Here is a 23166-nt window from a genome sequence, read left to right on the forward strand (position 1 = left end):
AAACCCCATCTGGAGATCGCACTGGTCATCCCTTTTGAGTGGAGCCCAGAGGCGGGAAACCTTCTGAGCCAAGCTTTCTCTGGAGTCTGCTCAGAACTCACTGTGGAGTGCTTTGGTGTTTCACTTCCTCACATGGGTAGTGCTACGGTCATCCTGATTCTTCGCCCCCTCCCCCCAAATGATAGCTCCCTGGAGCCATTAAGTAAAGCAGGGAAAGCCCACAGTGCAGTCAATCCAGGCTGCACTAGCATCCCGTGGGGAGCTTAAAACCCTGCACGCTGATGCCTGAGTTCTACCCCCAAGAGTTCTGATGAACTGGTCTGGGGTGGGGCTGGACATCTGTATTTTGTAAAAGCAATGCAGGTGATTCTAACAGAGCTAAGGGGTCCAAGGTTGAGAAGCTCTATGCCAGAGGATTAAGAAGAACAGCACAAGCTCAAGCGCATTGGTACAGCCGAGTGGGGCAGTGCAGACAGCAGTGCTGGGGCATCTGTAGCACCACCACAGACACCCCAACAGCAACAGAGGCAAAGACAGAGGAGCCGCACTGGGCTGGGAGAATGCCAGAAAAGGAAGAGACCGCGCTCCTATCCTAGCTCCGCCAGGCACTGAAGCATGGAATCATGCCAGCAGTGCACGCCACGCTCCCGGCACAGGGCTGGGGACTGTGCACACTGAGTGAACAAGACTCAGTCTGTGCCTTTGAGCAGGACAGACGGACGTTCCAGGTGCACGACGGGAGTACCCAGGGGACGCAAAGTTGGGAGTGTCATTCCACCTGAGGTGGGAGCTGTGTGACAGGAAGGCAAAGCATTATCCTCGAGTCCATCAGGTGGCTTGGGTGATCGGGTGTAGGGTGTGACAAGGTGATGATGGTGGTGGCCCGGGGGCTTGGCCTGGAGGCAGGAAGAACAGCTTGGTGTGTCGACAGAACTGCAAGCACTTAGCATAATGAGGCTGGAGGGGTGTCAGGGCCAGGTGAGAAAGGGCCTGAGTGTCCCCTTAAGGAGCACCAGGTTTCCCAGTGTGCAGAGGGACCACAGAAAAGGAATTCAGCAAGGGAGTCAGTGGTCAGGGTTTCGTTCTGGAGAAATCATTCCGGTAGATCATTCTGGCATCAGGGTGGCACTGGGGGGACCGTAATGGGAAGTTCGGGGAGCAGCTGCAGTTGTCCGAACGAGAGAAAGCTAGTGTCTGAATAAAAGCAGGAACTGAAGGTCAGAGAGGAGGGAGATGGTCGGAGAGAAGATACCGAGCCCTTCCCTTTCCTAAGTGGCTCATCAACTCCTCACATCGTCCTGATGTGAGGTGCCTGTAAGTACACTTAATGCGATAAGCAAGGAACGGCAAAATGTTTTTCCTCCTCGTTTAATGGTCTTAACGTTCATGAGTTAATCACTAAAAATGTACATAGAGCACAATCCCTACCCTCCACCAGTTATATCCCAGGATATTATCATAGGCCACACCCCTAAATACCCAGTCACCCAGACAAAAGAATGCTATCCCCTCTCTCTGAAAAGCAAGCATTGATTGGGTCAGATACAATATGGGGTCAGTTAGGATTAGATATTTCCTGCAAAAATCCACACAGGATATATAGAATGCTGGATTAATTTCACTGCAGTGGTTGAGAGTCCGCCTGCCGATGCCGGGGACACGGGTTCGTGCTCCAATCCGGGAAGATCCCACATGCCGCGGAGTGGCTGGGCCCGTGAGCCATGGCTGCTGAACCTGCGTGTCCGGAGCCTGTGCTCCGCAACGGGAGAGGCCACAACGGTGAGAGGCCCGCGTACCGCAAAAAAAAAAAAAAAAAAAAACAAACAAAAAAAAACTATGGCTTGATTCTCTGAGTTGTTGTTTCCTCTCCAGGGGAAGGAGCAGTCAAGGTTGTATCAGCAGGATATCATTTCAGGAAAATCTTTCAATTTCGCAGCAGAAAAGATGTAGAAAAAAAAATGCTAGAGGGTATATAGGATATCTCTCATTTAGCAAGATAAATGCCAGCCTACTATATGGAAAATAACACATTCTGAGGACTGCAAGGGACAGCACTGGATTTGGGTGATGGCTGTGAAAGGATGCGTTATCCTGGTGATGTTGTTCATGGCAGGAGAAGTGGCAATGACTGGGTATTGAGCACAGACCTGGGAACCTGAGATGGGCGACTCTTACTGGACAAATGATTCATTCCATTAGACCACAATCTCGGTTTCTCTGCTTGTAAAAGTTATGTGGTACTTGCTTAGGAATAAACTTATGGACTATAGAATTAGAAATGAAAAATATTTTTATCAAGTTTCTCCCAACCCCTTAACTTTTAGGGATCTACTGTTCCCTTTGTAAACCAGATAGGTGGAATGAAGAAGTGCTGTGATTTTAATAGTACTTGTCTTTACCAACAATGTTAATTTCTCTCTAAGGAGCTGGGCAGTTTACATTGTATATATGTTTCCTGACTACAGTCTGTAAGCGGAGCATTCAAACTGTTAGACTAAATTCATTACATTGTTGGAAATTTCCAACCAATCCATCATTCAGTAACCTTAGCTGGGTGGGTTCTTAATTTCCTGATCTTACACCACACCCTGAATACAGATCTAATGAGGGAATGAATGTAGCAATTCTTTTATTTGATTTAAAGCTTTTGTTTTGATTTCCCTTGTAAGAGAAAATATTTTATCATACAGTGGAAACAAGTGATAACAATTTTGAGAGGGACAAGCTTAACACACAGAATATAGACTTCCTGTGTTCGTGTAGGGGAGATATAAGTAGCTGAAGGTATGATTTCTAATGATAACCTGGTTTGATTTGTGACCTGACTGCATCAGTGGCAGTTCAAAGAGTGGTTTCCAGCACTTTGCATCAATACAGTAACTCTGGGGTCTTGAAAAACTCACATTTGCCATCTAGGACAGGAAAAGTCGAAGAATATGGGTACCCCTAAGCTAAGCATATTCATTGTAAAAAATGAGTTGGTTCATTGCAGCGTTGTTTGCAATAGGAAAAATTGGAAACAAAATATTTTAAATAGTTAAACAATGGTGTATTCATTCAATCCAATGTTATTCAGTATTTAAAAACTGAAGAAGTTTGAGGTATTGACTTAGAAAAATGTCCATGTTGTAGGGAGTGGGAATAACTACAGAATGATATGCAAATCATAATTTTACCTTGGTAAAAACAAATAACTCGATCTACGTATATACTATATGTTAGTACACAGACATGTATATGTCTACAAGGTGTGGCAGTGTGGTATGTGCATGTGTGTAAGGATGAGTAACTGTGGAAGTGGGAAGACAGGCATTGCATGTTTTTCTTTATTAATTTTTAAAATGTTTTACACAATTTTATTTTTTATTGAACTATATTATAGTTAACATACAATATTATGTTAGTTACACATGTACCACAAGTGATTTGACGTTACATACACAAAAACATGATCTCTACAATGTCTAATAACCATCTGTCCCCATCAAAATTATTACAGTATTATTGATGATATCCTTATGCTGTGTAATACTGCCCATGACATTTACCTTCTAGCATGTTTTCTTTTCCTTCTTATATCATTGAAGAACTATATATATATGTATATATATAAAACAATAAACATCTAATGAAAACACTACCAACCCAATAGATGGGTTTCATCAAATTAAATGTGTTATATTTTAAAACCACCATCAAGTTAAGACCTTTTATTTAAGGCCACTATGAAAACATAACGTGTTTCTGAGTCAAGTCAGAAAGCCTGGCAATGATGACTTGCTGTTTTTAAGATCTTTGTGCTTGTAACTCCAGTTATTTTTAATCATTTAAAGGAATATACCTCAGCATTCTATCTGGGTGGTCTAGAGATTGAAGTAATGTATTGTAGCAGTCTGGAATAACTGTTATCAGGCAATCAGGGCTTTGCAGACTATTACATTCTAAGCATGTTTTCATTGCCCTGTGTAAATATTTTGATGATTGCCTATGTGCACTAATAACGTTTTGCATAACAAAGAATAACAGGTGCAGTGGAAAGGGAATCAAGTTCGAGGATGCATTTTTAATATATCGTGTGCGTCTTGACTTTTCTAAATGTATAGTAATAATAATAGCAGCTATCGTGGTGTAATTAGTTGCTATGGATAACCTATGACAATGAAAACCTTCTTTTGGGGACTTCCCTGGTGGTCCAGTGGTTAAGACTCTGTGCTTCCACTGCAGGGGGCATGGGTTCCATCTCTGGTGATCCCTGGTCAGGGAACTAAGATCCTGCATACTGTGCTGCGTGGCTAAAAAATTAAAAAAATAAAGAAGAACAAAAGAAACCTTCTTTTGGAGTAAAGTAAGAAATCTCCCCAGATGAGTTCAGAAGATCATGGAGAGGCACTCTGATCAAAACCTCTGCTTCCCAGGGGTGCAGCCCTCTTACAGCCTGGGGTGATCATTCCCTGGGCTTTGTTGAGCCTGTGTGATTAATAGGCAGGAAGAAGTAAGGACAGTGTCAGGAAAACACAAACTCAGGTTTGTCCATCCAATGATCAGAGGCAGTGATAACAAGCACTTGAGTCCACCACCACCCACGCGGATGGAGGAGATGTGAGCACTGGCTAATTTAGAAAGGATGAATAACGCCTGCCGTCAGCCAGGGCCAGAGGACGAGGCAAACTCTTCGTGGGAGGTAGAATTTTTTTCCTTTTAATGGATATATTTGGAAATCTAGTTTAACGTGCACTTGTGCTTAGAAGAAAAACTGTCAAACGGCTTTCCTACTGTGATCAAGTTTTTTGGAATTCAAGGAAGGTGAATTCCCCCTCCCTCCAGAATTGTCCGACAACAATTTCCTATAAGATATGTAAACCAAACCCATATATTTCATGCTATTTTCATCATGTGAAGTCAGCCTGAAAATAGAATTTAAAGAAAAATGAAGACTAATACAAAAAGGTACAATCCAAAGTCCTTTTCAGCTGTCTTGGCATTAAAATCGTGGGCAGAAAGCAGTGTCTTTGTTGTAAAATGGAATAAAAATTGCTGGAAAATTAATACGATAATACTTCTGTGAATATCTACAGAGAAAAAAAATCCAAATTCATTCATCCAACATAAATTAAATACATTGGTTCTCCCTCCCCCAACTTTTGAGGTTACTTTTGGGGATGTTCATTTTACATAGTTTTATGAACATGAGATTAATGTAGCTTTCTTTCTTTTTTTTTTTTTTTTTTTTTTCTGTACGCGGGCCTCTCACTGTTGTAGCCTCTCCCGTTGCGGAGCACAGGCTCCGGACGCGCAGGCCCAGCGGCCATGGCTCACGGGCCCAGCTGCTCCGTGGCATGTGGGATCTTCCCGGACTGGGGCACGAACCCACGTCCCCTGCATCGGCAGGCGGACTCTCAACCACTGCACCACCAGGGAAGCCCCTAATGTAGCTTTCTGATGAGATGCAGGCTTATGGTTCTCTCTCTGTCTCTGTCTCTCCCTCTCTGTCTCTGTCTCTCCCTCTCTGTTTCTCTCACTCTTTCTCTCTCTCTTTCTTGGTATAAATCACTTCATCTCAGTTACCCTAAATAAGAACTTTTTGATCTTCTCAAACACTAATTTTTAAATCCTAGTCTGAAACCAACTGAAAAGCTGGCACTTTAAAAATACCTATCAATCTAATCTCTCTCCCTATATAATTCTAGTTCATCTATCCTGGAGAGTGCAAGGCAAGTTATTAAACACGAGTATTTTATTCATTCACTGAATCCTCTCTTATAATAGACATGAATGTTCTATTTCATGGCTTTCATTACTAGGTTCATAGGCTCTTATAATTGTTTAATAAAATTTTAAAGTGTAACACAGTTTGCTGTAAAAAAATACCCCATATTTCTCCTGACTGTTGGGTTATGGATCCTTAGCTCTTATTTGGACCACTCTCACCCTTCAACATTCCTGTATTAATGGTGAAACAAGAGTAATGAAAACTCCAACAAGAAGATAAAATGGCAAACAGCATATCAGTGGCTGACTGAGAACACAGCACTACACATAGATTAAGAGTTCATTACATATTGAATTAATGGGGACAAGTATTCAGGGTTTTTGGCTTTCGGTTCTATGGAGTGTGCACTCAGTTACGCCAAGTTTAGTGAGGCTGAAAGAGAAGTCAGTTTCAGGGGAACTAAATCGTCTCTGTAATAAAGAGAGCAGTAGTATGTACCCGTTTGGCAGGGAAGGTTACTATTAATACATTTCATGGATTTAAGAGAAATCTATTAATAAAACACTATGTTTCAGGCAAGTGAGGGCTTACAAAGTGAGTATGACATAGGCATTTTCCCCAAGCTGTTAACATCAAAAGAGGGAGACAGACTTCTGAATATCTTATCATAACACAACATAATCCGTGCTACAATCAAGGTCAAATTGACGGATGGAGAGAGAAAATAATTCATCTTAAATTTATAAAACTTTTCCATTTTCAAAAACAAGATTCCTTCTTAGTCCAGCATATGTTAAATTTTTGGATAAAGTATATTTTTTAAAATGTTACTTTAATGCAATTTTTACTGGTAAGAAAATATGGGAATTCCTTGAAGGCCAGTAAAACATGTACAGGGGTACAGAAGTTGACTTTTGTGGGGTTATTGGCATGAAACTTACAGTTTTTAAACACACATGGGACATTTTTGGAAGTCAACTGGATACATTTGGCCTTAAAGATCTCAATTTTTTTTGAAAGATTGGTAATATACCTATCACATTTTCTTACTATAATGCAATAAAAAGATCACTGAAAATGTTCTATACACTCAGAAATTTTAAAACACACTTCTAAACCAGTCAAGGAAGAATTAATTAATAGAAATTAGGCAATTCTTAGAAATGAATAATAAATAAAATACTATATGTCAAAACTCGTGGGATGTAGTAAGATTATGCTGAGAGATAAATTTGTAGCCTTAAATGCTTATTTTAACAAAGGAGAAATGCAAAAAAAAACCCAAAAAACAAATTGAGCTAAGCATCCAATTTAAGAAATCAGAGGGAAGAACAAACTCACTTAATAACCCAAAGAAAGTTGAAGAGACAGAAATAAATGAAACAGAAATTAAAGATACAAATGAGAATATCAAAAAAGTCTGCTTTTAAAAGAGTAATAAAAATGGCAACTTCTGTCAGGCTTTGTCAAGGAAAAAAAAGAGAAAAGAACGTTACTATACACGTAACATTACACGATTAGATAAGTGAGAGAAGACAAGTTTATGCCCCCAAATTTAAAAACTTATAAGAAATAGATGTGTTCCTAGGAAAATAAAAATGATCAGAACTGACTCAAATCAAATAAAACCTGACATGTGCTATCACCATGAAAGGAATTGAATAAAAATTTAAAATCTTTCTGTGAGCAAAATCCTAGGCCCAGAGTATTTTCATTGATGAGTTCAAGGTGTTAGTAATTCCAAACGTAAACTCTTTCAGAGAAGAGAAAAAGATGAAGCACTCCTCAACTCATTTTTTAAGTCCATTACAACCTTGATACCAAAATCAGACAAGAATGGTATGAGAAAAGAAACTTGTTAAAAGAAATTATTAAACATAGAGGCAATATTCTGAAACAAAATACCAGCTACCAAAATGTAGCCATCGATTAGAAAAAAGTCACAGCCAAGCTAACAAATCTGGAGCCAACTTAGTTAGCAGGTTAAGGGGGAGTGGGAGGGGAGAGAGGAACATGGTTACTTTTACAGCCGTAGAACAAACATTTGATAAAATTACACACCTAATCATGATTTAACAAGTAAGGAAATGCAGCTTCTGGCAACAGGAAGACCATCACTACCTTAACTGGAAGAAGTGAATCTAAAAAATTGTATTTCTTTTTCAGAGATCTGGAAGGTAACTAAAAATGAGCTTTCTCCCTCTATAGAAAGATGAGGAAAGGCTGTTAATATTTAAACCATTTTTTTGCCCCATTACATATATAAACGTGTGTGTATGTTTGTACAGATATAAATATACACAACCACACAGAGATTTATTGCAGAGTAGTTAAGAAGGTGAGTTCTGGAGGAAAATTGCTAAATTAAAATCCTAGGATTGTATGTTTTGGGGCCAATTTTCTAACCTCCCTGTGCCTCAGTTTTCTCATCTGTAAAATGGGTGAGGAAAACACCTCATTGGTTTGTTGTGAGAGTTAAATAAATAAATACCTGTGAAGCATATAGGAAAATGCCTGACAGATTGTAAGCACTCAGTATAAGTATTAGTGGCTATGGTGATTTTCTTTTTTGGTACTAAAATGTTTCCTTTATATTTTTTCTGTATTTTCCAAATTTTCTACAATATTTTGCTTTTGTAAAAAGAGCTATTTTAAACACACACACAGACACACACACCTATACTGCTCACATACACCCCCTGCAAAAGCCCTTTGATCTGAGTTGCCTCATACGCTTCCCTGGAAGGTTGAGTTGTGGCGAAACATCACTTCTGAGAGCTCTGCCCTCACCCGTCAGGGCACCTCAAAGTTCACTGTTTCTCCTAAGACAGGATGGTTGAAGCATTGCTCTGACCACGTGTTATCAACCCCGTGACAGTCCACTGTGAGCCCTGGTGACTCCAGAGGCAAAGGAAAGGCTCTTTCTGATCATGCTGAGACAAATATAAAGCAGAATCACCCATGGGACTTCCTAATCAAGGATGTTCACACTCTGCCCCTGAAGACTGTGATTTGGCAGGTTAGAGGGTACTTGCAGATTTCTGATGCTGATGGGCACCTGGGTTGTGATCAGCTGCTTTATCCCGTTTTCACTCAACCTTTCCCCACATCCTGACACAGGCAACCCTGGGCTGGTGGGTTTGAATGGTATGCAGCACTTCCCAATGAATTTTAATTAATTTTCAGAATTGTTCAGGAAATATTCTAGATTAGAAAAAGGGGATGTGAAGGAGAAACTAACAACATTCCTCATTCTCAGAAGTTTAAATTTTCATATAGGAAGACAGAAGTAAACATATAGGATAATTACAGAGCATAATAAGAGGACTTAAAGGAGAAAATAAATGGGGCGATAGGGCACAGTGATGGGAGAGGGGGCTTGAGGCAGGTGCCCAGGGACGGCTGTGCTGAGCAGGTGATGTTACAGTGGAGAGTTTGAGATGAGAGGGAGTAGGTTATGCTCAGAAGAGCAGTGAATGTTTTCTAGGCAGAGGCAACAGCTACTGCAACAGGAAAGAACTCTGCATGTTCTAGTTTGGTGTCTGGAATATCATGTGTAAGAGGAGATGCTGGGGAGGTCAGTGCATGGAGACTTGTTCAGGTCGAGGACTTTAGGTTTTATTCTAAGTGCAGTAGAAGAGCACAGGCTCTTCAATGGAGTATGGTGGAGGTGATGTAGGAAATTGATGTTTTCAAAGATTACACTGGTTTATGTATGGAGATAGATTGGTGGAAAATAATAGCAGAAGCAAGGAAGCTTTCGGGAGACTCTTGCAATAACCTAGGTGAGAGATGATGACAGCTTGGATTTGAGGGGTAGCAGAGGGATGGCGAGGGGTGAATCAAGTTGGGGTCTCTTTGGAGGTAGATGGCACCTAGGGTATTTGTGGCAGATTCATGGTTCTGATTGGCTATATGACAGTTGGAGATCAGGCCATTGGGTCAAAAGCCGCTGCAGGGCCTCCTTCCTATGAAGGTAAATGGAGAGAATGCTGACTGGTCTCACAGGTTCAAAATCCAAGTTCCCATTTGTCCTTTTGGACCATTAGAGTAGTTACTCTGTGGCTATTGTAAATGCCTTACTGTGTCAAAAGGGTGAGATGCTGTTTCTGCTGAGGGATCAGTTTTGAGCTGCAGAACTCCATATTCTGGGCAACATTTGGCACTCACTCAATACTCCTCCTATGTCAGAGGTGGAATAAGTCTAGGCTTCAGTCCTAAGAGTACCAAGATGTAGGGCAGGCCCCAGGCATCTAGTTCCATGCTGCACCGAGGAATCCCTGAGGAGTTCCAACCTCATCTGAACCTTTGGGACCTCCCTCTTGAGAGGACCAGAGCTAACCTGCTTCTCGGAGGCTGATTCTGAGCTGGAGCCAGTCCAAGTGCACGACAGCGTCCTCCCATTCTCTACACTCTTACTCAACGTGACTGTGGTCTCCGTGAGTTCACCCCAGCCCTGCTCAGCCCCTGGGCCGGCTTCAGAGAGTCTAAGGCCGCTCATGAATTGGGGGATGGGATGGGAAGGAAAGTGTTACTTGCTAGCTATTGTGGACAAAAGCAGAAGTGGAGTTAGCAAATGCCTTACTTCCCCATTTCCTATCATGAGAAAATGGTGAGATGTTGCAAAACCCACAATTCTCAGATAGGTTATGTACGTGTGACATGGTGGACCATTCCCAAATACACAGCTTAAAGAAAATATAAATAAACCAGTGTGTAAGTCAAATGACACACTGATTGCCCTCAGCATGAGGAAAGATTTTTTTTTTTTTTTGTGGTACGCGGGCCTCTCACTGTCGTGCCCTCTCCCGTTGCGGAGCACAGGCTCCGGACGCGCAGGCTCAGCGGCCATGGCTCACGGGCCTAGCCGCTCCGCGGCATGTGGGATCTTCCCGGACCGGGGCACGAACCCGCGTCCCCTGCATCGGCAGGCGGACTCTCAACCACTGCACCACCAGGGAAGCCCGAGGAAAGATTTTTGTACGCATATTAGCTACAGGTTACAAGGGTGCTCCCAAGAGTATGATCCAAATTCTTTATCTCATCCCCAAATTTTATAAAGGACTTGGACCCTTATGCTTACGGCACTGTGTGAGGGGTCAGGAGTAAATTTAGAAGCAATTTGAAGACAGGAGAGCTATAACCATATACTTTACAGCTTGAAAATAGCGAACAGTGATATGGATATAAATGCAGTAAGAGTGGTAAATATTGTGTCAAGAAATTATCTAGGTTCTCTTGAAAAATAAGTTTCAAAACAATACATCGAACATGAACCATTTAATTGAAAACTGAAAAACTGTGTGTTTCATTAAATCTAAGAAGCTATCAAGTGTAAGCCAGCTCAGTTTCAGAAATGTTAACATGTGAGCACATACACATTTTAAAGTCAATAAAGGTTTTTATAAGTGCTTTTTATAATTGTTTTTAAATACATGTTTTTAAAGGCAGAAAGAGTGTCAGAACAATATATTCTAAAATGTTAACGGAGAAATATTATACTTTAAAATGTTCAAAATATACCTCTGAGGGAGGGGAGTGGGATGGGATAAAGGACCCTATATATTATTCTATACACTTTTACATTATTTGAACTTTTTATAATGAGTATGTATTGAGAGAATGTGTGTGTGTGTATAAATGACACTGATTCATATGGGTAAAGCTACATGTAAATTTGCCGGTCAAAAAATTTTGTGTGTGGAGCAAATAGGCTAATAGATCCTGATTTTATTAAGCATGGCAAATGCTCACATAATTCAGGGAAGGTCAAAGAAATTTTCTGTTTGTGCTGCAACTGCACATTCCTACCTGCTGTGAAATAAACCCAGCCTTCCTGCCAGGGTCTGTTGATTCAGCTTTGCCGTCTGGAGCAGTCTAGCATTCACAGCCTGAATGGAATAATGCTGCTTTGGTCAGAGGCTCTGCCGGGAGCAAAGTTTGCGGTAGGTGGTGTTAATTACATTCTTTCCATAAAATAGCAGGACTCTAAGCATGGAGCTGGGTAGACACTGTGGAGCACATGTGGCAGCCGAGATTTAGGATATAGGCAAAGGTTTGTGGGTGAGAACAGCAGGCAGGCAAGGCCATAAAGTCAGGGAAGTGGCTGCCTCATTATTCATGAGTCCTGTTGCTTCTGAGAACATTCTGTACCATGTGCACCGTAGGCTTAGGGCACATTCCAAAGCCATTTTTTATTATCGTTTAGAATCTCATTTTCAGAGTAGGTAGATAAATAAGCTGATAGTTAAACATTTGTAAAGCAATACATTCCAACAGAATCTACCCGTTGACCATGGGACCAAAGGCCATCACAGTGCTTTAGAGTCAGTGCAGAAAGCAACCTTCTCAGGTCTACTGGAAAAGAATATTCATTCATTCATTCATTCATTCAAGAAATGACTTATTGAGTGCCTTCCATGTGCTGGAAATACACACTGATGAAAACAGAGAAGCTCTTGCCCTTGTAGAGTTTACATTCCGGTGAAGGTGACAGATAATGAACAAACAAGACAGAAATAATTACAGACAGGGGTGACAGTGCCATGAGGAGCATGAACAGAGTGACATGACAGAGAGTAAGTGGCAGTGAGAGTGGGTGAGGGGTTCTTCACACGGTTTAGGGTGCAAACGAGGCCCTGCTGGGGAGGCATCACTGGAATGTATTGCTGAAGGCTGCAAAGGCAGCAGTAGAAGCTTCAAGAAGAATCCCTCCCTGAGCATCAGGAGACCTGAGTCTAGGTGGGCAATATGTTCCTCAAGGAGCCGCCTGGCCGTGAATCTAAAAAAATCACAAATCTGTTAACTGAAGAAGAAGAATTTTTATGTGAAAATACTTTATAAACTGTAAAGAATTTTATAACATTACTTCCATTCAATGTTCATAACAGCTCTTCTAAGTAGGTCAGATAAGGATTAAAATTATTCGGATGCTGACAAGTCCAGCTACATAATTTGCAGTGCCTGGTGCAAAATAAAAAAGCAGGACCTCCTGTTCAAAAATGATTAAGAATTTCAAGGTGGCAACAGCAGAGCTTTAAACCATGAAACTTCTGAGCACAGGGCCCTGTGTGACTGAACAGGTTGCCTGCTAGTGAAGGGTTGCCCTGGACACTTTGCTATCATCAGATTTGGTGGTGAAGGGGAGGGGAGGGGGTAATTTTTTGCTACATTTATATCCAGGGTACATATGTTTGCAAAATACTAAATTGTCAAATACTAGTTTTTATTAATGTAACTGTACCATTGAGCTTATGCCAAGAAATCTGGTCTGTTTCTTCATTTGATATTTTCTACCCTTTTCTTTCAATAATTTAAATGTCTGAGAGAATGCTCAGAGGGCCAATATCTTTTCCAAAAATCTGTAGCAGCTGAGTTGTTTAGATGTAAGTTGTCTTGAGAAAAACGACTTTTGTGCCGTAAAGAGATCTTGGTTTGCAATAAGAATTCCTGACTGTGAGTCCTGCTTCTGCCATTTAATGTTTATGTGATCCTGAGTAAACTGCCTAGTCTCACTGAACTTTAGTTTCTTCTGCAAAATGGAAGAAATTTCCCTTTACAAATGAGTCCAAATTGCTGGTAAGGAGTCAGTGAGATCATGCTTGCTGACCTGCAATGCGTGGCTCATAGAGAAAATGATCCTTCAGTGGTTTTCTGCTTGAAGGCCAAAAAGGGCTGACAGTCAGCTGGCTAATTGTTAATGGGAGGTGTCATTTCTTTTTTCTTTTCTTCCTTTTTTTATTTTTGCGGTACGCAGGCCTCTCACTGTCGTGGCCTCTCCCGTTGCGGAGCACAGGCTCCGGATGCGCAGACTCAGCGGCCATGGCTCACGGGCCTAGCCGCTCCGCGGCATGTGGGATCTTCCCGGACCGGGGCACGAACCCGTGTTCCTGCATCGGCAGGCGGACTCTCAACCACTGCGCCACCAGGGAAGCCCCATGGGAGGTGTCATTTCTGATTGGGGGCATGTGTTCCTTGCTGTTTATTAAATATTTTGAACATCATCCTTGTATGATAGGATGTGTGCCATACTGATTTGCAGAAGAATGGTAAGTTTATAATTTTATTTAGTGTATTAATAATATCTCAATGGGAAGACATGCAATTTTTGAAAATTGAGGTCAAATTCACATGACATAAAGTTAACTATTTTAAAGTGAACAACTCAGTGGCTGTTAGTACATTTATAATCTCATCTAATCGTCATCTTTATCTAGTTCCCAAGCATCTTCATCACCTTCAAAGGAAACCTGGTACTCATTAGCAGTCACTCCCCCATTTCTCCTTCCCCTTAGCCCCTGGCTACCATTAATATGTTTTCTGTTTCTATGGACTTACCTATTCTGGACGTTTTGAATAAATGGAGCCACACAATATGTGGCCTTTTGTGTCTAGTTTCTTTCACTTAGCGTGTGTTTTCAAGGTTCACCGTATTGTAGTGTGTATCAGTATTCACTTCTTTTTATGACTGAATAACATTCGACTCTGCATATATGCCACGGTTTGCTTATCCGTTTATCTGTTGTTGGACATTGGGCTTTTTCCATGTTTTAGTTACTGTGAATAGTGCTGCTATGAAAATGCAAGTGCATGTATTGATTTCAATACCTGTTTTCAGTTCTTTAGGTACCTACCTAGGAGTGAAAGTGCTGGGTCATATGGTAATTCTATGTTTAACTTTTTGAGGAACAAATCATGCAATTTAAAGCCAAATAGGTAATCAAACAGACTATTTATTATAAAATATAATAATAGAAAGAAAACACTTCCATTCCTTTTCTTGCTTTTCTATCCCAGATGCTGGTTCTTAAACTACTGCTACCATGAGACTGACCAAAATCGAGGACTTGGATTCCAGAGCCCCTGCTTTTGACCGAGAGACCTCCCAGCTAAGAGCTAGAATTCATAAGAATGTGTTAGATCTCAGTGCTAGAACATATGAGCCAAATTGCATTTCGTGTCTCCATCTTCCACTGTCTATTATGTAAGCCTGTTGCTTTTAACAACACCTGAGTCAGTCTAGTGACGAGAACTATTAGCCAAGGTTAATTATCTTCACTGAAATGTGAGTGAATGAAAGGAAGTGAGTCATATGCACTAAAGTGATTTTATGGCAGTCTACGAGAGAAGGGTAAATCAAATGTTCAAATCTAAACTACTGGGAACATGTGAGTGGGGCTCAATCATATGTCTGAGTGGATATGTATTTTATAGCACACGCCTGTAGATCCTTAAGGTGACTGTCCCACTGCTGTGGTCAGACTGTTCTCTTCCTGGAGACCTAGCGGTGACCTCTCCAAACCCATCAAGTGAAGCCCAGGACACCTCACATGGGGACCACCCATATTGGGCAAAAAGAAAACAGAAGGGGAAGAAAGAGAGCGGCAGAGTCACATTTCTTCTTCAGAGTTTCATCAAGAGCTAGCTCTCATCCCGCAATTGGTTATTTCCCCTAAAATTCATACATTTTAACAAATTTTAGCATAGCAGCCTAAGGAAAGTAGCACGCAGGGAGTACATGGGAATGAAATGACCAAAGAGAAAGGACGGTGTTTCTCCAGCCCCATCACCACCAATGTGTGTATCACAGATGCATTTTTGCTGTCTCAGCCTAGATGCCCTCATGCCTTCTTCACCTATTTGTTATTCATTTATTTAGTTAATGATTTGATTTCTAAGTCTGCCCCAGGCACTATTTTAAATGTTCTCTGCAATATATGCATGACTCAGAGTGAAATCTGCTCTCAGTAAGCTTGTGGGTAGAAGAAAATGTTGGGCGTGGAAGCCTCCAGCCTTAACATGGTAGAAGGGTTGTAGGGGAGGGGTTAGAACATGGACTGTGGTTCCAGCTCACCTTGATTTGAATCCTGTTCTACCTTGGCAGAGTGACCTCCTGTCTCTGTCCCTTAGATCCCCATCTATAAAGTGAGGATGATACTAAGACGTATCACACGGGCTTGTTTTGAGGAAAGCACTGGAACAGTGTTGGCACTAGGTAAATGCTACAAAAAAATAAGTGACAAATACACTAACAGAGAAATGACTGAAGTGCCCTGGGATTCAGAGGCAGACATGTGCTGGGAGACTAAGAAGGCTAAAGGCAGAGACTGCATTTGATCTGGGCCTTGAAGGCTCAGCTGAATTCTCTATCTGATGTTCTTGATTTACCTGTCCATCTGAGTCAGTGCTCTCAGCATTAGATAAGCAGAACTTTGCCCAAATTTCTCTGTGCATATCTATTAGCATGTAATATATACATGGCTCTTAAAACATGCTTTCTGAGGGCACTGAGAAAGCAAATTTTTTCTTACATAAGAGTTAGTTATTTGTCCTTCAAATAATCAGACCACTATTTGCTTGACTTTGAGTTAGTCATCTCACCTCTCTGGGACTCAGTTACCCCATTTGGAGTAGTAAAGGTCTAGACTCAGGAAGCACTATGGCTTTTAAAACAACTAACTCTAACTATTATGATTATTAACAATATTGTTGTGAGTTTTAGCCTTGTACCTCATTCGCATTTTTATGAAGAGTTCACTACAAATCTTGTAAGCCCTGGGCCTGAGTTTTTTAGTGATTGATTTCTCTATGAAGTTTTATATTACAGAATCTCCAAAGGAGCTTTCCAAAACCATAAGACTGCCAAAATTTTATTTGACCAACAAAATTTACAATGTTTATGCCCATATTTATAACTTCCATCCTTATCCACCCCACCCCTCTCTCCGTCTGTTTTCCCTCATTTTACCTAGTTAAGGAAAACCAGCTGCTTACTACTGCAATAAGGTCAGTGTTCTTCCTACAAATATGGAAATCTCTAGAAGGAATAGAGTTGTTTGTTTTTTTTTAGTTTGTGATCTAATTTCAATTAGACCTACTACCTATTTTCACTCTGCTTAGGTTTATTCATACTTGTTACAGATCCACGTACTGTATTGCCCAAGAGAACATAGAATTTTGGTTTGTTTTCTGTGGGCTAGAATCTCTTTGGGGTGTAATGGTTTCCTATAGTCAAGATAGTTAACAGAATCCGCTGAACCTAGTTTAAGAAAAAGGGACTTAATTCAAGAAATGGGAAGTCAGAAGCAGGTTCTAGACTGAACTTTCAGGAACCACCACTGAATTGGCCTACCTAAGTAGCTGCTGCCTTTGAAAGAAGAAGGAAGGAAATTTCAAAAACCTGAAGTTGTAACTGCTAGCTCTGGGAATAGTCCACTCTGCTGTAATATGCATCATCAACATGGATGCCCCCCTCTCCCCATTCCCTGACTCTCAACACCCGCAAAACTAGGAACCAGACCTGGGACCTGTACTAGTTTTCTACAGTTGCTGTAACAAAGTGTCACAAACTGTTTGGCTTGAGCAACAGAAAGGTATTGTGTCACAGTTCTGACAGCTAGGCGTCCAAGAGCAAGTTGTTAGCGGTGCTGGCTCCTCCTGAGAGCTGTGAGAGAGAATCTGTGCCATGTCTCTCTCCTAATTTTTGGTGATTTGCCAGCAACTTTTGACATTCCTTGGCTTGTAGATACATCAGTCTGATCTTTACTTTCATGTTCTCATGTGTCTGTCTCTGTGCCCAATTTCCCCCTTTGATAAGAGCACTAATCATATTGGATTGGACGCACCCTAATGACCTCATCTTAATTGATTATCTGCAAAAACCCTATTTCCATATAAAGGTCACATTCACAGGTACTGGCGGTTAGGATTTCAACATTTTTCAGGAACACAATTCAACCTATAACAAGACCTCTGCAACTATTGTTGTAGAAAAGACAAGAAAACCAAATGCCACCACTGCAGTGATGCTACTAGAAGTAGCCCGGGTGGCAGAATGGCCTCTGCCTTCCAAATCCCGGGTGCTTAGGTTTGTTTGGTGGAAGTTCAACCTTGGAAGGAGCTAGAGCTGTAAGGGAATCTGGCAAATGACAAAAGGTCTGTAGCTCTTCAGCCTCTGGGATGCTAAGTGGGGTGAAATGGAGATGGATGGGCTACAGTAGAGTTGGATGAGCCGATCTGCATTACCTTCCACTCAGGGAAGTGGAGACCTGTAAGAGACACTGTGTAGACTAATGAGGTAATGAGTGATGGAGCTAAACAATATCATCATTCGTTAGTAGTGAGTCACTACTTTCAGTCCCAGGACACGATTTATTAAATCTCTTTTTCAACTACTACAAGCTACTTATTCTTGGACTGGAAATTGTAAGTATTTAAAAAGGCAAGTGATTTATTTTCTTCTGACCAGCAGGATTATCTTTAGGTATCTTTGAAACCTGTCAGAGCCTAGGGGGCATGTAGTATATAAGTACAAAGGAAAGAACAAGGAACAAAGGAAAACTTTGACTTATGCTGGGCTGGTTAATAATGTCTACCCACCTGTTCTTCTCAGTTAGAAATCTTAGGGACATCTTCATGCTTCCCTTTCTCTCACATCCTAACCCAATTTTTTCACTGCCGAATCCTAGAAATTTTGCCCTAAAATGAATTTCATATTTGACCGTCCCACTTCATTCCTGTGGCCACTCTCTGAATTGAGTCCCTCACCGCCTCCAGATGGATGTCTGCAGTAACCTAGTATTCCCACCTCTATATTCTTTTCCATTCCTTCTTTCATGGTATTGTCAGAGTTATTCTTCCTAAAAAGAATCTATGTCCAACCCATTTTTCAAGTCACTGCTCTCCTAATGATTGTTATTAATAGCTATGGTAGAAGCAACAAACTTGTTCTTTTGATTTTGTAATTTCCTCAAACTTTTCCATGAGCTACTTTTTTTTTTTTTTTTTTTTTTTTTGCGGTACGCGGGCCTCTCACTGTTGTGGCCTCTCCTGTTGCGGAGCACAGGCTCCGGATGCGCAGGCTCAGCGGCCATGGCTCACGGGCCCAGCCGCTCTGCGGCATGTGGGATCTTCCCAGACCGGGGCACGAACCCGTGTCCCCTGCATCGGCAGGCAGACTCTCAACCACTGTGCCACCAGGGAAGCCCTACATTATATTTTTAACTGTTTGCTTGATAGCTCCTGCTGGATATCCTATGAGTGTCTCAAGCCCTGAAGTGACATGCTCTGAACTGAATTATCATCTACTAATCTCCTCTCTGGAGGTCAGGGTGCTAGCATGGTAGAGCTCTTGTGAAGGTCCTCTTCTGGGTTGCAGATGGCTGACTTCTCCCTTCTTCCTTCTTCCACCTAGCACATGGTGGAAGGTGCTAGGGAGCTCTGTGGGGTCTCTTTTATAAAAACACTGATCCCATTCATGAAAGCTCCACCCTTGTGACCTAATCACTTCCCAAATGCCCCACATCCTAATACCATAGTATTGGGCATAGGATTTCAATATGTGAGTTTTGGGGGGACACAAACATTCAGACCATAGCAATAACATTGTAAGCCTATCCCAAAGCCTGGAAGCTTGAGGAGACCACAGGAGCTCCAGTTCACCTTGACCTGGCATCCTGTCATCTAGCATCTTTTCTAAAATCTGTATTCTTGTGTGAATCTCAGTGTAACATGGCAAACACTCGTCCCCTTGTACTTGCTGGTCTAAATCTTTTTCTTCTTTTCTTCCAAAGCCCATACCCTCTCCCCCCTCTTCCAGATATCATTGTGAAAATTACCCCTTCAAACTAGACCAGCTTCTTTGCAATCTTGAGAGTTTCACTTTAGAATAAACTGATGACATTGGTCTGTGTTGATTATAAAAAAAAACACAGGTAGTAGATGCAGGGCCTTAAGTTTTATTTAGCCCAGAAGACCAAGGGAAGGATTCAGAATCTGCTTGTGTATATGTCCATAAGAATGCACATATCCTTGAGAAATGCAGAAAAACAAGCCCAGTTCCTATTAATTGCCCCTGGTTTGGTTTTATTGTTTGGAATAGCATCTATATGTAATTTTTCATAACGAAGAAATATGAATTATTTTATTACCTGGTTGCATAACATGCAGTAAAATAAGAAAAAAAAAAAAAAAAAACTGCAGGCTAATCTCTTTGGTCTTTACTTTCAAGGCTTCATTATGCATGTATTCAAGGACTGAGTCCTCAAAGGATCATTATTCTGATCTCTTGCTCACAGCATGACCTTAAAAAGAAAAAGCTGAATTAAATTCTCTAGCTACTGAATGTGAGATGTCTTTTAAATTTTTTTTCCTTCCCTTTTCTTTTCTTTTCCCTCCCTCCCTCTCTTTCTCTCCCTCTCTCTCTCCCTCTTTTTTTTTTTTTTTTTTTTTTGCGGTACTCGGGCCTCTCACTGTTGTGGCCTCTCCTGTTGCGGAGCACAGGCTCCGGACGCGCAGGCTCAGCGGCCATGGCTCACAGGCCCGGCCGCTCCACGGCATGTGGGATCTTCCCGGACTGGGGCAGGAACCCGTGTCCCCTGCATCGGCAGGCGGACTCTCAACCACTGCGCCACTTTCTTTCTTTCTTCCTTTCTTTCTTCCTTCCTTCCTTCCTTCCTTTCTTTCTTTCTTTCCTTCCTTCCTTCTTTCTTTCTTTTTCTCTCTTTCTCTCTCTCTCTTTCTTTCTTCTTTTTTTCTTTTCTTTTCTTTTTTTTTTCTTTTCTTTTCTTTCCTTACTGGTGTCAGTGTCCAGACCACCATTCTTAAATTATAAGTCATGTGATATGAACTTAAAACCTTCCTTGTAATTCTAGTTCATTTTCTTTACATGGTATCAGTAAAGATGAAAAGCCTTTATACTCTCGTAAGATAATAAATCATAAGTTTAAAGAATGATAATAATTTTTATCTACCTAAAGTTAGAAGAAAGAACGGAATTTGCAGTCCAACATGCATTTCAGGCCATAGTTTAGAGGTTTTTATCATACTGCCCCCATCTCCACTTGCTGACATTCTACTTTTTTCAGCCTGTTTCAAATGCCTCAGTCTTCACAAAGGCTTTCCTGGTCCCAGGTAACCAGCCACGATTGCTTTCTTTTCCCACCCTTTTCAGGTCTTTGTTTTGCTGTTATCACACTTTGATATTTTAGTCTGTATTGTAGTTACTGGGGGCACACGTGGTATAAAAGGGACTCTGGAGGTGGGCAGATGGAAGCTCAACTGTGTTTATGTCTCCTGGGCTGTGTGGCTCAGATATGTTGCCTCCCTCGCCGAGTCTCAGTCTCCTCGTCTTTAAAATGAGGCTAAGAGTAGCTGTTTTGCAGAACTGCCGTGAGAGTTAGAGAGAATGCCCTGCTGGGAGCCCTCCCCGTGCCTGTGAGGGGTAGCGGTGGAGAGCCCGGCCTAACCTGAAGCGGCAGCACATTTGCCTCTCCTCTAAGGCACCGACTCTGTCCTCTTCTGTGGATACTTTGCAGAGGCTGGAAGCACCTGGAACACAGGTGCTGGAAGAATCTTTGTGGAACTGGGAAAAACTGGTCTTTTCTCCAAAAAAACATTATTCCAGCTTTTCCTAGAACTCCTTTTTTTCTTTTTTTAACTAGACATTTATTTATTATGGCTTTGGGTATTGAGCAGCATTGTTAATTATATTCTGAAATTTGGGATCATGAAATCAGATGATCAGTAGCTTTTATAAGACACTTAAAAGTAAATCAAATCTGCAGATAGTTAGAAGCAGAATGTGTATGGTAAGGTATGCATGACTATGTGTGGGTACTTACCCAGAATTGGGAGAAAGTTTGCTGTCCCTTAGTCCTCAGGGTCTGCGTCTGCAGGCCGATGGCCTCTGAAACAGCCATGCAGAAGAGAGTCTGTAAACAGACTCTCTGTAAACAAACTGTATAAAAGAATTTAAACTTTTCAGTGCTCGTCCTACATGAAGATGAAGCCTCATCTACATAAATATGGGTTTCCCTGACTGTATATTTTCCCTGGGTATCTTTTGGTCAAATTTCTCTATAGGAGAAAAAAACCCAAAAACATTTGCTATGCTATACTGTAAAGTATATGATTAGCTCTTTGTAAGTGGAAGGTCATGAATCCTCCCCTCATACACCTCCTTTCCTCTTGGGAACCTACAGGCTCACTCATGCTTCTCTTCTGCTGCTTGAGGTACAAAACTGTGACACGGGACAGAGCCTTGTTCCCACCCAGCGTTCCTGGGCTCCCGTGCTCAGCATCGGTGCTTCACGGGCTGCCCTTTTCTCCCACAAGCGTGTCAACAGAGAATAAGTACCAGCAGCAGATTTTTAGGAAGACACTGAGTACTATATTTAAGAATTCTTACTTGCCTTGAATTTTTCAAAACCAAAACCAGTAGAAATAAAAACAAAGACTATTTGGTCAAGGTCCTGAGGGCCAGAGTGCCAAAGGGCAGCATTAAGGGAGTTCAGAAATGAGGGGACCAGCCTTCTGAATAAAACCTAGGTTTCTGGAAGATTGTGGGTATTCTTTTATGAGCTCTGTTACTAACACATTTTGGGGAAGGGGAAAACATCAGAAACCTGTACTGTGTCTTCAGCCATTTGTTTGTTCATTCATTCAGAACATCTTCCTTTTTCTCTGCTAAGAATGTGACATATTTTCTAACAAAGGCCACAGGCCGTTATAAAACATTCGTCATGTGACAAAGACCCACTACTATCACAGTAGTTCTCCTTCCATCTCACTGTCAAAACCACATAGTGAGAATTTACTGCTGGCTCTCTCCTTGATCCTTTGTTTTGGGAGTGCAGTATTCGATCCAGCAGTCCCTCATAGAAGGTGGGACCGGTAGCTCTCATCACTAGTGCCCTTCTATGCAGACGCATGCAGTTATGCTTCATATAATCAAAGAATTTAGGACTGAAGGTCATGAGGTCCTTACCACCGAAGAAATTTTCAAATTTCTCAAAGCCACGAGGTCTAGGTTATTTCCTAGAACCTAAGTGTACCTTTTCACTGATCCCTATTAACATTTAAACCTATAATTTCAGCATTTCAAGATCTTTTTAAATCTTGATCTGTCTTTTGACATATTGTTTATTCTTCTTTGTCTCATGTGCAAATGTGATTAATCAATATCTATCAATTCTCTGCGAATTATTCAATTTATTATGAATTCACTAACTGCACTATCATGTAGCTGATTCTATGAAGATATTAAAGAAAAAGTTGCCAAGTACCTTTAGGAATGAATATATACCACATTTATAGCATTTCTAAACTTATACTCGAATAAGTTCATCACGAAGCTAGTTGACCTTGACTTATTCCTGGTCAACCAGTGGGGGCTCTCTTTGGTTGGTGCTTCCTTTGGTAAGTCCTACGTATCATCTGTTTAACCAACCTAACCTTTGTAGAACTTTCTTAAAGATTGATGTCAAACATTCGTCAGTAATTTTTGGAAACTGCCTTTTAAAAAAGTTGGGACATTTGTCTATCTCTAGGTTTCCAGCATTTCTTTAGTTTCTATAAATGCTGAAATTATAGAAATAGGCCATTTGATCACGATATGGATCCTTTCAGAAACTTGAGGTAGTTCATCTGAGCCTGGGAACTTGACGCTGGATAAATAG

At 41.3% G+C, this 23166-nt stretch overlaps 1 long non-coding RNA gene across 1 annotated transcript in view; it reads left to right on the plus strand.

Annotated features, from left to right (window-relative positions):
* The first annotated feature begins 3689 nt into the window (after positions 1–3689).
* Positions 3690–23166, plus strand: part of LOC125960599 (uncharacterized) — a 50952-nt gene continuing 31475 nt past the window's right edge. Inside the window, exon 1 of the long non-coding RNA XR_007470397.1 lies at positions 3690–8729. This is a non-coding gene — a long non-coding RNA (uncharacterized LOC125960599). The remainder of the gene's footprint in view (positions 8730–23166) is intronic.

The sequence above is a fragment of the Orcinus orca genome, chromosome 12 (genome assembly GCF_937001465.1).
Source record: "Orcinus orca chromosome 12, mOrcOrc1.1, whole genome shotgun sequence".
NCBI lineage: Eukaryota > Metazoa > Chordata > Mammalia > Artiodactyla > Delphinidae > Orcinus > Orcinus orca.